Source organism: Lissotriton vulgaris, chromosome 1_1 (assembly GCF_964263255.1).
Source record: "Lissotriton vulgaris chromosome 1_1, aLisVul1.2, whole genome shotgun sequence".
In the NCBI taxonomy this organism is placed as follows: Eukaryota; Metazoa; Chordata; class Amphibia; order Caudata; family Salamandridae; genus Lissotriton; species Lissotriton vulgaris.
Window position 1 is genome coordinate 443,775,610 of NC_141685.1, and position 12,427 is coordinate 443,788,036.

Consider the following 12,427-nt stretch of genomic DNA (forward strand, 5'->3'; position numbering starts at 1 on the left):
GAGACAAGATAACTGACAACTGGGATTTGCCAGATGGGTTGCGAGCGCAAGCAGAAAAGTGGCACGCAATTACTATTTTCTAATCCTTAGCCTGTAAAAGACTTTGATGTTTCAGAGCAGCACCCCCACCCCCACCCGTCAACCTCCTCATTTTATTTGCAAGTACTCCATGTTTAACAACCAGAAAGCACAGCAGATGAAATCCCTTAAATTATGAATGATGAGGATTTACTAGAAAATACAATTCATCCTTTTAATTTATGTGAAGCCAATTATCGTACACAGCTTCAGAAATGTGCCTAAATACACATTATTCTCGGAATATACATTCAGGTATAGAGCTTGAAGACTAGGCACTTTTTACCTGAGTCCGGACGGAGACTATACACCCAAGTGCTCTTATCAGCAGCTTTGTACTTTAGACAACATGTGCCGTAGTAGTCGGTATTGAAAAATTAGTGCGGTAAATCTGTTCACCAGGAATCAAACATGTGCTCAATGGAACACAGTGAAAGGATAAACTATTGGTTCGGTGATTACCTAAAAGTTTGCCCTTCTCCTGGAATTTAATCTTGTAATAACCCACAAGATTTAAGACAAATCACTAACAAATCACTTTGGGCCGTATAACAAATTTAGTCCTGATTTCGACTCAGTCAGCAATTGAATGTAGCGGTCGAATCAAGATTATGAATAATGTGGTAGCACCACATACCCAACATTCTTGTAACCATAAATTTCACTTTCTAAAAGCCATAAATATATGTAAGGGGTGGGGGGTGAGAATAATGGAAATCACTGTGGGAAGAAAATCAAATGTTGCACATTATTCCCATTTCTTAGGAGACATCACATGATAGCCCAGTGTAGTCTAGCAACCAGAAAGAAATGATAACCATAGCATGGGTATTCCCATATTACTTAGAGGCTAGACCCAAATCGCCTTGTCCTTCATGTCTGTAAGAAATGGGGTTATGAGCAAAAAAATGTAATGTAATTACGAATTGTTTTAATTGATGTGCACAATCTCAAATTTCTTTCCATAACTCACCCACCCACAGAACAGCGCTCTGTACCACATTGGTTTGCAATTGAATTTCAAAAGATGGAGTCAGAGATTGCCCAGAGATTATGACTGATTACTTAATTTTATAGATTTGTTTTATTCAAGTCACCAACATTCAGTTATGTTGTGTATAACAGACAAACAGCGCAACATGTATTTCGTGACTGTCATTTCGTCAGGGCTGTTAAGATAAAATATTAAGAAAAACAATTACTTTTATACAAGACATGATTGAATATGAATTTTGGGACCTGCTTTTAAAATAAATAAAATTGAGAAATGAATCTTAATCGCTGGACAATCAGTACATCCCTCAATACTGTACCAGAAGTAAATTCAACAACTAGGGGATAAATGAGGAAATCTGCAGAGTGCACCATGTGATCAGAACTCCATTCTTCATTGCTTGAAAAATCACAATATAGTAGAGAAGCATGGCACAGACACAGGCAGAAGTGACAGTAACAGAATGGGGAGTAGGCACGAATAAAGCTTAAACCCATCTTTGAGAGGTGGTTGGGTTGCCAGTATGGAAGCAGCTTAGGACCTAAAGGGCGGCATATAAGAAACCTAATATTTTCAGTAGAGTGAGATTGATACTACTGTGACGGATAAAACATTTACTAGTCAGTTTAGAATTACCTAAAACTGTCAAACTATACACTCGGGCATATAGTTAAAAAATTATTTGGTAGCGCAACCAGGCTCAATAATGAAACTACCTTATTGCATGTGCAGAACATAGTGAATATTTACTTAAAGCCAGAAAAAGCATACCTTTTAAGCTTGGATCACCAATAGGGTAACCTTAAATTAAAGGCAGCCGAAAGGACAGGTAGAGAGATGTTCAGTTTGTATCAGAAATCTTATGATTCACAAAAAAGCCTTCATAAAATGGCATAAGGGGTGGAGATGGGAAGATAAAATGTAGTGCTTAAAATACCGTAGCGATATCAATACAATAGGACAGTGGACATTTTAAAGTCCACAGCACCAATACCGCACTCCTCGCCGCTACGACGACATCCGCTCCCTCCTCGACCGGAGCGAAACCACATCCTTCGTCCTACTGGACCGTTTGACCGCCTTCGACACAGTCTTCCACCGGACCCTATTCATGAGACTCAACGAAGCTGGCACCCGTGACAAGGCACTGGATTGGATCCACTCCTTCCTGACTGGCCGAACACAGCAAGACAGACTACCCCCATTCCTCCATGAGCCTGCATTGATCAGCTGCAGAGTACCCCAGGGAGCCTCCCTGAGCCCCACCGTCTTCAATGTCTACATGCCCCCCCCCCCCCTTGCAGCCAGCAGGAGGACACCCAGCTGATCCGCTCCCTCACCAACGAACCCACAGCCGCCAGAATCAACTTTCACAATGGAATGAAGGCAGTTGCCAACTGGATGAAAGACAGCTGCCACAAGCTCAACTCGGACAAAAGACCGAAGTACTCATCCAGGGACCCACATCCTCAGCCTGGGATGACTCCTGGTGGCCCGCCATACTAGGAACCCCTCCTACCCATATCTACAGACAACGCACGCAACCTCAGCATCATACTGGACTCCTCGCTCTCAATGAACCACCAAATCAACGCAGTAGCCTCATCCTGTTTCCACATATGTGCATGCTTTAAAAGACTTTTAGATGGCTCCCCACAAAATCCAGAAAGACCGTCACCTATGCACTCATCAACAGCAGAATGGACAACGGCAAAGCACTCTACACAGGCGTCACCCTGAAACAGCTCAGCAAATTACAGAACGTCCAAAACGCCGCAGCCAGATTGGTCCTTGACATTCCCTGCCGCAGCCACATGAGACAACTCCACTGGCTCCCAATCAACAAGAAAATCACCTTCAAGCTCCTCACACACACATACAAGGCTCTCCACAACGTCAGACCAGAATATCTGAACCACCGCCTCGCTTTCCACACACCAGCCAGAGAACTCTGTTCTCCCAAATTGCCCTGGCCTCCGTCCCACGGATTCAAAACCGGAGGAAGATCCATTTCCTAACTCGCAGCCAAGCCCTGGAACACCCTGCCCCTCCACCTTAGGCATTCCGCGTCGTTGACCCAATTCTAGAAGGACCTCAAGATCTGGCTCATCGACTGAACCTCTACACCCAGAAGGATCAGCAGCCCCCACCCGAGCCTTAAGACCCTCACAGGTGAGTAGCCGCGCTTCACAAATCATCAATTGATTTATTGAAAGTCGATGAGACGTTTTAGCAAAGGCTTATGAAATCAAATGTGTAAGGGGAGACTTTATATATAACAGAAGAATGTTATTGCTACCAGAAAGAATTGTAGTGATTGAGTAATAAGGGAAGATAAATCAATAAAAGAATTCCAAAAGACTGCACATCCTGGGATGAGATGCTTTCATTTCAAATGTGTTTTATTGATTTTGAAAGCATTAATAGGCATCGTGATACAGTGGAAAGGCATTAGGCATATACAGCGGACGGGACAGACAAACATGTCTTCCCTGGAAACGGAATATAAGTTGAGATACATATGCCAGAGCAAGGGTGCTATGCCAAGGAGGCAAATGGTAAACAGTGCAAGAGAGCAGAATAATAAGAACAAAAACCAGACCCACCCTCCCATTTCCAACTCACCCCTCCCTCCCCCACCCCAACCAGTGTGCCAAGTGTCAGAAACAAGTCTAGGAGCAGCCCAATAGAGGGTAATGCGAATATACAAGGGTTCACCGAGGTTCATGCGAAGCTTCAGTGAGGCGTAAAATGCGAAGGTATATGGGGCATGTGATCTCATTGAATTCCTTAGACAGGAGGGATAGCAATGGAAGCCAAACCTTTTGAAATGCAGCAGTGGTATGTGTAAGTGTAGCCTGAATGCGTTCCATCCCCAGAGTGAACCAGAGTTTGTGTAGCCATCCCGTGTGTGTGGGCTTGGTGGTCAAGCCCCAGAGTGATAAGACGTGTTGTGTAGCTGCCTGCACGGTGATCCCCATTTGGCGACCTCACATAGATTTCAAGGGAAAGGTGAGTGCGTTAGGGAGGCCCAGTATAGCATAGGCCGGGAACCTCGGGATTTCGGTGTCAAAGGTGGAGTCAATGTCATCCAGGACTGTCTCCCAATAGCTCCGGATCTCCCGACAGTCCCAAAGGAGATGGGTGAACGTGCCTCGCTCCCCGCATACCCTCCAGCACAGTGCACTGCGCAGTGGGTTCCCTTTGTGAAGCCGGGCCGGAGTAAGGTGCCAATACATTGTCAGCTTTACCGCAGTTTACCTGCCCGCCGTGTTGCGTGTGGTATGTGAGGCCCTGTAATATATGTAGCTCCATTCTTTAGGTGTTAGTGCCCTACCCAGCTCAGCCTCCCAACGCTTCTGACCCGCTGTTTTACCTGGAGTGAGCGGTGGCATGAGCATCTTGTAGATGTCCGAGATAAGATGTCTGTCCGTGTCTTTTGTCAAAAACCATTTCTCAAAAATTGTCATCGGCCGTCCTATCATATTGGCGGTGGCCGGGTTGGTGAGCCAGTGTCGGAGCTGGAAGTATTGGAAAAGGTAGGAGTTCGCTATCGTGTATCCCGGTCTGATTTCCGAGAGGGGAAGAAAGCCCCGCAGGTCGAAAAGGTCGCCGGCAGAACGGCAGGCGGTACAACGCCATTGCGAAAAGGCATACAGATCATTGCCCGGCGGGAACTCCGGGTTGTCCAGGATGGGGGTAAACGGGGAGGGAAAGGTTGTCAAGCCCTTCTTGACAGCGACAGTGTCCCAAACCCTCATGGTTGTACGAGTGATAGGCGAGTTCAAGAGATAGCGCGGCCGATGCTGCCGGGCGAGGAAAGGAACCCGCCAGAGAGCCATCTGAGCCATAGCCCTATCTTGAAAGAGCCACCTCTTCTCGGACTCCGGCCTATACCATTCCACCAGATAGCGGAGTTGAGAGGCTTGGAAATATTGCAGCAGATTGGGGACTCCAAGACCCCCCTCATCCATGCTCCTGTACGCCAACTGCTTGTGTAAGCGCGCACGTTTACCTTCCCAGATGAAATGGTGGAGAGCGGCCTGTAGGCCTGCCAGGACGCCTGCGGGGAGTGCGACTGGGAGGGTCTGAAAAAGATATAAGACCTTAGGCAAGACAGACATCTTCACCGCTGCGACCCTCCCCAGTAGAGAGAGGGGTTGCTTTGACAAGCGCGCAAGGTCCGTCCGGATCTGGGCAGCCAGGGTCTTGTAATTAAGTGCTATCGTCGACTCCGTCGAGGACGTGAGGGTGACTCCCAGATATGAGAGTTGTGCGGTGAGCTGGAGATCACTCCCGTATGCAACGGCAGAGCCGACGGAATGGGCATTTTTGACCAGAGGCAATATCAGGGATTTCCCCCTATTGATTCGAAAGCCCGAGACAGTACCGAAGGAGTCGAGCTCCTCCAAAAAGGCGGGTATAGAGCGGCCCGGATGGTCGAGAGCAGCTATTACATCATCGGCATAAAGGCTAATTGTGTGGGGTTCGCCGCCAAAAGTGATGCCCCGAATGTCAGGGTTGTCCCGGATCTTCTGCACTAGGGGCTCTATGTACAGGGCGAACAGGAGGGGGGAAAAGGGGACACCCTTGTCTCGTGCCTCGTTGGATTTCAAACGGGTCCGAACGAAGGCAACCCAACCGGACCCGAGCAAATCCATCTCTGGAACATCCCATTTGGCGCACCGGATCCCCCCACAGTTCCACCCGTGGACCCCAGTCAGCCCCAACTGAGGAAGGCAAATGAAGAACATAGCAAACCCATCATCGACAAATCCCTTTTGGCACACTGGTTCCCGCCCGCAATCCTTCCCGCAGTCCCCAATCAACTCCAACGGAGCCCCTGTCCCACCCCCCCCTTCCCCGTTCCAACTCCAGGAGCTCAAAACGTGAACCCCAATACCCAGACCCAACCACCCATCACCTCCCACCCACCACCCATTCCCCAACACCCAAACTCCAAGAACACATAGTCCCAGTCCTGTTAGTCCACACAGGGCCATGGAAAAGTTACGTAGTGGGGTCATGTCCAGCGGCGCCCATCGTGGCCCCCGCCCGGAACCCCCCGGCCCATGAGCATGGCATGCGTTATGAGTAACCCCCCAGCAGGTACAGAAATCATTTGGAGGGCGAAGTTTCCCTGGCTACCTCCGCCACCGCGGTCGCTCTCTCTTGTGTAATGATATGGGCCTCGGGTTTCAAACGTTGCAAGGGGGTCTATCTGCGGCCCACTGTGTGCCATCCATCTCTTGTGGGCCCCTGTGAGAGTCTCACCGGCGGTGCGTCCTCCTCCCAGTCAAGTTCCAATAGAGCGCACGTGTCTTTGAGGGAACGCATTTGATGTAGGGTCCCGTTCCATTTAAATATCAGCCGGAACGGGTGACCCCAGGAATATGTAACCCCTTGTTGCCGCAAGAAATCCGTTGCCACTTTAAATTCTTTCCTTTTTTGTAACGTGATAGCTGAGAGATCTTGGTATAGAGCGATAGGGTGACCGTTGAATTGGAGCGGCTGCGCTGTTCTGGCCTCTCGGAGGATCCTCTCTTTGAGCGGAAAATCGGGAAGGAAGGCCAGAATGTCCAGTGGTGGGGCAGCAGTGCGCCTGGGTAGCCCCACTCTATGTGCCCTGTCGATTTGAATGATAAAGTCAGTGGGTTCTCCCAAGATGTGTCGAAAGAGGTCCTGCAGGTAGCTAGTGATATCCGGCCCCTCCGCTTTTTGAGGTACCCCCCCCGGACCCGTATGTTATTGCGGCAGGAGCGGTTTTCAAGGTCCTCCGCATGGGCCTGAAGGTCCAGTTGTTGATCTGTAAGTCGCAGAACTTCCTGCTGGAGTTGTTCGATTTCGCCGCTTCTGGTCTGGTCAGCCTCCTCGATGGCGACTACGCGTTCTCCAAGACCCTCCACATTTCTCCGGAGTTCCCTCACCTCTCCGGCCACCTCTTGTTTCAGGGATTTGAAATCTTCCCGGAGAGAGTTGAACAGAGTTTCCAGGAAGGACCTAGTAATAGGCACTTGGTCCCCAGATGACTCCAGCAGCATTTTTGCGGCCTCAGGAGAGGGTGGTTCTCTACCGGGTTTGCGTTGGGGCTTCGCCAGCAATTCTGGGAGGGTCTGAGTCGTTTTTCTCCCTTTGGGGTTAGCCATGTCGTGTCCAGTCAGTGCTGGCTTGCGGACTTCCAGCGAGTCGGGAGTGAAGGCAGAGGCCCGGTGGTGGCAGGATGAGGGAAAGTTACGGTGCAAGGAGTTGACTCAGTCCACGGGGATCGGCTGCCACGTCAGGGGTCTGCAGGGAAGCGGAAGGCTGCACCGGGGACCAGGCGGTTCCCCTCCAGTCCACAGCGAAACTCAGGCAGCACGTGGGGGCGGAGAACCAGATCCAAGCACCGGGGTATAGCTCCTCGCCAGGCAGCCGCTCACATTACCAGTCGGGCCCCATCAGTCAACCGCCCACTGGGCAAGCGTCCAGGGGCTCACCAGAGCACGCACAGCCCCCGCACAGCGCCCGCAGTGTAGTATAGTCTTTAGGCCCAACTAGGACCCGCCCTGGGAGCTCGATTGTGCCCCCAGATGCCCCTCACCAAAGACCCTCCTTCGCACTCCTCACCTCCGTCCGTTTGCTAGTCAGGGCCGTGCACCCCCCAGGGCGCGCAGGCCGCACTCCGCCTCGGCCCCGACCCTCCGTCTGTGCCCGCCGCTGCCTCGGGCCGACCTCAATGTCTCTCTCCTGATGGGCGCGCTTGTCGGGTCTCTTTACCTCTCCGCCGATGCCCCGGGCCCTGCGCAAGGGATCGACCCGCCCTCGCAGGCGCTGAGGTCCGAAGTTGGGGGCTTACAGTTTCAACCCCCCGGACGGCTCAATCCGCGTCACCGGGGGCAGCGCGACACAGGGGACGCGCCGCAGGGTCGTCCCAGCGCTCCAGGGACCGCCAGGCAGGTCCGAGGGATGAGCAATGGCCGCTCGCCTCTGCTAGGCCAGAGACCGGGGCCTCGATTTTCCTGATGCCCGGCCGGCACCTCCACACTCCGCCGACCAAGTCTCAACAGCGGCGGCCTGCCCTCCGCCACACCCCCGCCCTGGGAGCCGGCGATGTCGGAAAGCGGCTGCAGGATTTAAGGGCGGACGCCCGGGCCCAGCAAGGATTGGAGACGGATGAGGGCCAGAAGGGAGACGATCACCACTGCGGGGCATTCACCATCTTGGGAGCCGCAGCGGATCGGTCGTCCTGCGCCAAAACAGCCTCGGGGGGCTCACAGGCCAGGCGGCTGCAGCTCGGGGGTGACAGTCGAGTGCAGATTCCCAGCAGCCAAGGTGTGTAGCATCTTGGGGGGGTCAAGCTATAATGTAAGGGGCCTCAGGAGGGACCAGGGCAGGGAGCCACGGAAACCTGCGTCCAATCAGGTCACCATCTTGGCCACGCCCCTGATGAGATGCTTTAAGTAACAAAACAGCTTCAAACCGTAGTGGAGCTGAGGAAATATTAGCAGATGTCTACCACCCACAGCTGAACAGACAAAAGGATAAAAGATCAGTAATCTAGTAGACACCAAGTCAAGTCAAGTCAAGTCATAAAATTTGTATAGCGCACTACATACCCAGAGGGTTTCAAGGCGCTTAGCAAGGAGAGGAGGATTATTTGTCAAATATCCACGTTTTAAGCTGCTTTCTGAACGCTAGGTGGTTCTGGGTGAGGCGAAGGTAAGCGGGGAGTGAGTTCCATGTTTTAGCAGCCAGGTATGAAAAGGATCTGCCTCCCATGGTGGTCTTGTTAATGCGAGGTACAGTGGCGAGGGCTTGGCTGGAAGAACGTAGTTGGCGGGAGGGGGTGTAGAAGGACAGTCGAGAGTTGAGGCAATCTGGTCCGATGTCGTAGAGTGATTTGTGTGCGTGGGTAAGCAGACGGAAAGTGATCCTCTTATTGACGGGTAGCCAGTGGAGGTCTTTAAGGTGACCAGAGATGTGTTCGTTGCGTGGGATGTCTAATATGAGCCTGGCTGAGGCGTTTTGGATTCGTTGGAGTTTCTTCTGGAGTTTAGCGGTGGTACCTGCGTAGAGGGTGTTTCCGTAGTCCAGTCGGCTCGTGACCAGAGCGTGGGTGACTGTTTTCCTTTTTTCGGAGGGGATCCAGCGAAATGTTTTTCTGAGCATGCGAAGAATGTTGAAGCAGGAAGAGGATACGGCGCTGACTTGTCTGTTCATTGAGAGTGAAGAATCCAGGATGACGCCAAGGTTCCGTGCGTGGTCTGTCGGGATGGGTGCTTTTCCGAGGGCTTCCGGCCACCAGGAGTCGTCCCAAGCAGAGGGGGATGTACCTAAGATGAGGACTTCTGTTTTGTCTGAGTTCAGTTTCAGACGGCTTTGTTTCATCCATTCGGCAACTTCTTTCATTCCTTCGTGTAGGTTAGTTTTGGCGGTGCTGGGGTCATTGGTGAGAGAAAGGATCAGTTGAGTGTCGTCCGCGTAAGAGATGATGTTGAGGTTGTGTTGGCGTGCGATGGCCGCGAGGGGGCTCATGTATACGTTGAAGAGGGTGGGACTGAGTGAGGATCCTTGAGGTACGCCGCAGATGACTTCAGAGGCCTCGGACTTGAATGGAGGAAGGCGGACTCTCTGGGTTCTTCCGGTGAGGAACGAGGTGATCCATTCAAGTGCTTTTCCTTGAATTCCGATGTTATTGAGGCGTTGTAGAAGGGTGCTGTGGCAGACTGTATCGAATGCTGCAGAAAGGTCGAGGAGGATGAGGGCGACTGTGTCTCCAATGTCCAGTAGAGTTCGAATGTCGTCTGTTGCTGCGATGAGGGCGGTCTCAGTGCTGTGTTTTGCTCGGAAGCCAGATTGTGAGGGGTCGAGGGATTTGTTGGCTTCGAGGAAGGCGGCGAGCTGGTTGTTGACGGCTTTCTCGATGACTTTGGCCGGGAATGGAAGAAGCGAGATGGGGCGGTAATTTTTGAGTTCGGTGGGGTCCGCTGTTGGTTTTTTCAGAAGGGCGGCGAGTTCAGCGTGTTTCCAGTCTTCTGGGAAGGTAGCGGAGTTGAAGGAGCAGTTGATGACGTCTCGGAGGTGCGGTGCTATGACGGAGTCTGCTTTGTTGAAGATGTGATGAGGGCATGGGTCTGTGGGGGATCCTGAGTGGATGGAATTCATCAGGCGGATGGTGTCCTCAGTGGAGATTGGGTTCCAGGCGTTAAGGGTGTTCACGGGGGGAAGAGGGTCAGCAGATGTTAGGGTGGGTTGGTTTCCGGGTTGGTTGTCAAAGCTGTTGTGGATGTCTGCAATCTTGTTGTGGAAAAAAGAGGCTAGGGAGTCGCAGAGGGTTTGAGAGGGGGTGATGTCGTTGGAGTTGGCCGAGGGGTTGGAAAATTCCTTAACGATGTTGAAAAGTTCCTTGCTGTTGTGGGCGTTGTCGTCAAGTCGATCCTTGAATGCTGTTTTCTTGGCTTTTCGGATCAGTTGGTGCGGGTGGCGCTTTTGAAGGCGTCCTTGGTGCTGGTGGTTGGGTCTTTTTTCCAGGCCTTTTCAAGGGAGCGGCAGAGTTTCTTGGACTTCTTGAGATCATCGTTGAACCATGAGGCCTTCTTGCTGCCAGGTTTGCTTTGACGTTTTTTCAGTGGAGCTAAGGTGTCGGCGGTGTTGGATAACCATAGGGTGAGGTTGGCGGCGGCTTCGTTGGCGTTAGAAGAGAGGGCTGGGGAGTTTCGAAGGAGCGATGCGGAGATTTGGTCCGTGGTGATTTTGTTCCAGTTTCTTTGCAGGGTAGGTTGAGAGTGGTTGATGGGTTTCGGCTTGTTGTAGGTGAAGTGAACGCAGCTGTGGTCGGTCCATAGGAGATCCGTAGTGTGGCTGAAGGAGACATGATTGCTGGATGTGAAGATGGGGTCGAGTGTGTGACCTGCGATGTGGGTGGGGCATCTTGGGATTGAGCCAAGTGGTAAGGGTCCCCATACATGCAGGCTGCCATACTCTAGGCTTAATGTGCACACATATCAAACTAAGATATGCAAAGTTGCAACCCAAACTGTGACTGGATCGTTCACAGATTGCCATCCCATTTTAAATATTACCATATAGTGCAATAAATGGATAAAGTAAAGCGCCAATCAATTTACATCACAAATTGAAAAAACCTACGAGATATGTTAAACCCAGGGCGAAAAAATATTTATGAACTCTGGTTTCTTTGGCTACAAAGGATGCTAATGGAAAAATGTACATAATGAGCCTAAGTATGCAAAACACAGATAGGAAGCCCTGTTTTGACCAGTGTTTAGACTGACACTACTCCTTTATATGGAACGCATCAGCAACATAACTGATGCTCTAAACCTACTTACCTAAATTGTCTTTTTCTATCATAGCTTTGAATCATTGGATAAGCCCAGTACCACCCGCAAAGAGCAGGTAAAATAACAAAACCGTTTACCATTTATTTTAATTTATTTTTTTAGCCTTGAAGCATAGCCTTGAAGCATAGAATTGGCACACCCTCCATGCTGAGCTAAAAAAGACACATCTTTTACAATTCCAGGCACAATTATATAGCTGTAGATAGGTAAATTACCATCCAGGCCACCCTGTAAAATGTAAAAGAATCTTCGTGTTTCGCACATTAGAGCTAATCAGAGAAGCGCATCTTTGTCCAGATACAAAGGAGCATCCAGAAGAAGTCCAAACAATGCACCTGCAGTTTTCGCTTATGCATTAGAATATCACGTTACCTTTTAACAATAAAATTGTTTAAAAAAAAAAACGTGGTCAAACATCCGTGGGTGTAGGTAAACAGTGGCAAACAGACAGCATCAGTCTTCCTAATATAAAAAAAAAATCGCGACCAAAGATGTAACTGTTTAGAATATTGCAGTAAATAGTAAAACATGTATGCATACGTAATGGGATGTTTTCCCACTTCTGTACTAAACTTGATTCACACGCAAAATACTATGGGGCTATCCTGTATTCCCATGAACCTGGGAAAATTGATAACTGGACATATACAGTAATACCCTCAGAGGAAGTATAAGCCTAGCTAGACTTCCTTGGCTAAAACTCTGCAGATCTCGAATGCTTGAAAAGTAAGCTACATTTATTTACTGCGCAGTGTCATATGTGATAAGAAAAACACATTGCATTGTAAAAAGGTGCTCCAACCAAACGGCGCAGTGAAAAGTGAATGGTGATAAATGTGACTGCAATGAATGTGCGCTGGAGCTATATTCCAGCATATCTACAAAACTCGATGCTGGCAGAAGGATTATTTTACGTGCCCTGTAAGCATCTGTTCTTGGCATGGAGTGCTGTGGCTGCACATGCTTTACATGCTCCTGCCAACTAGTGTTGGGTCCAGATGTGTGTAAATTG

The 12,427-nt window shown here is 50.2% G+C and overlaps 1 protein-coding gene across 4 annotated transcripts in view; it reads right to left on the reverse strand.

Moving 5' to 3' along the window:
* The window catches only part of TM2D1 (TM2 domain containing 1), a 289,363-nt gene that overhangs the window by 76,057 nt on the left and 200,879 nt on the right, over nt 1-12,427 (reverse strand). The gene's annotated exons all lie outside the window — the stretch shown is intronic.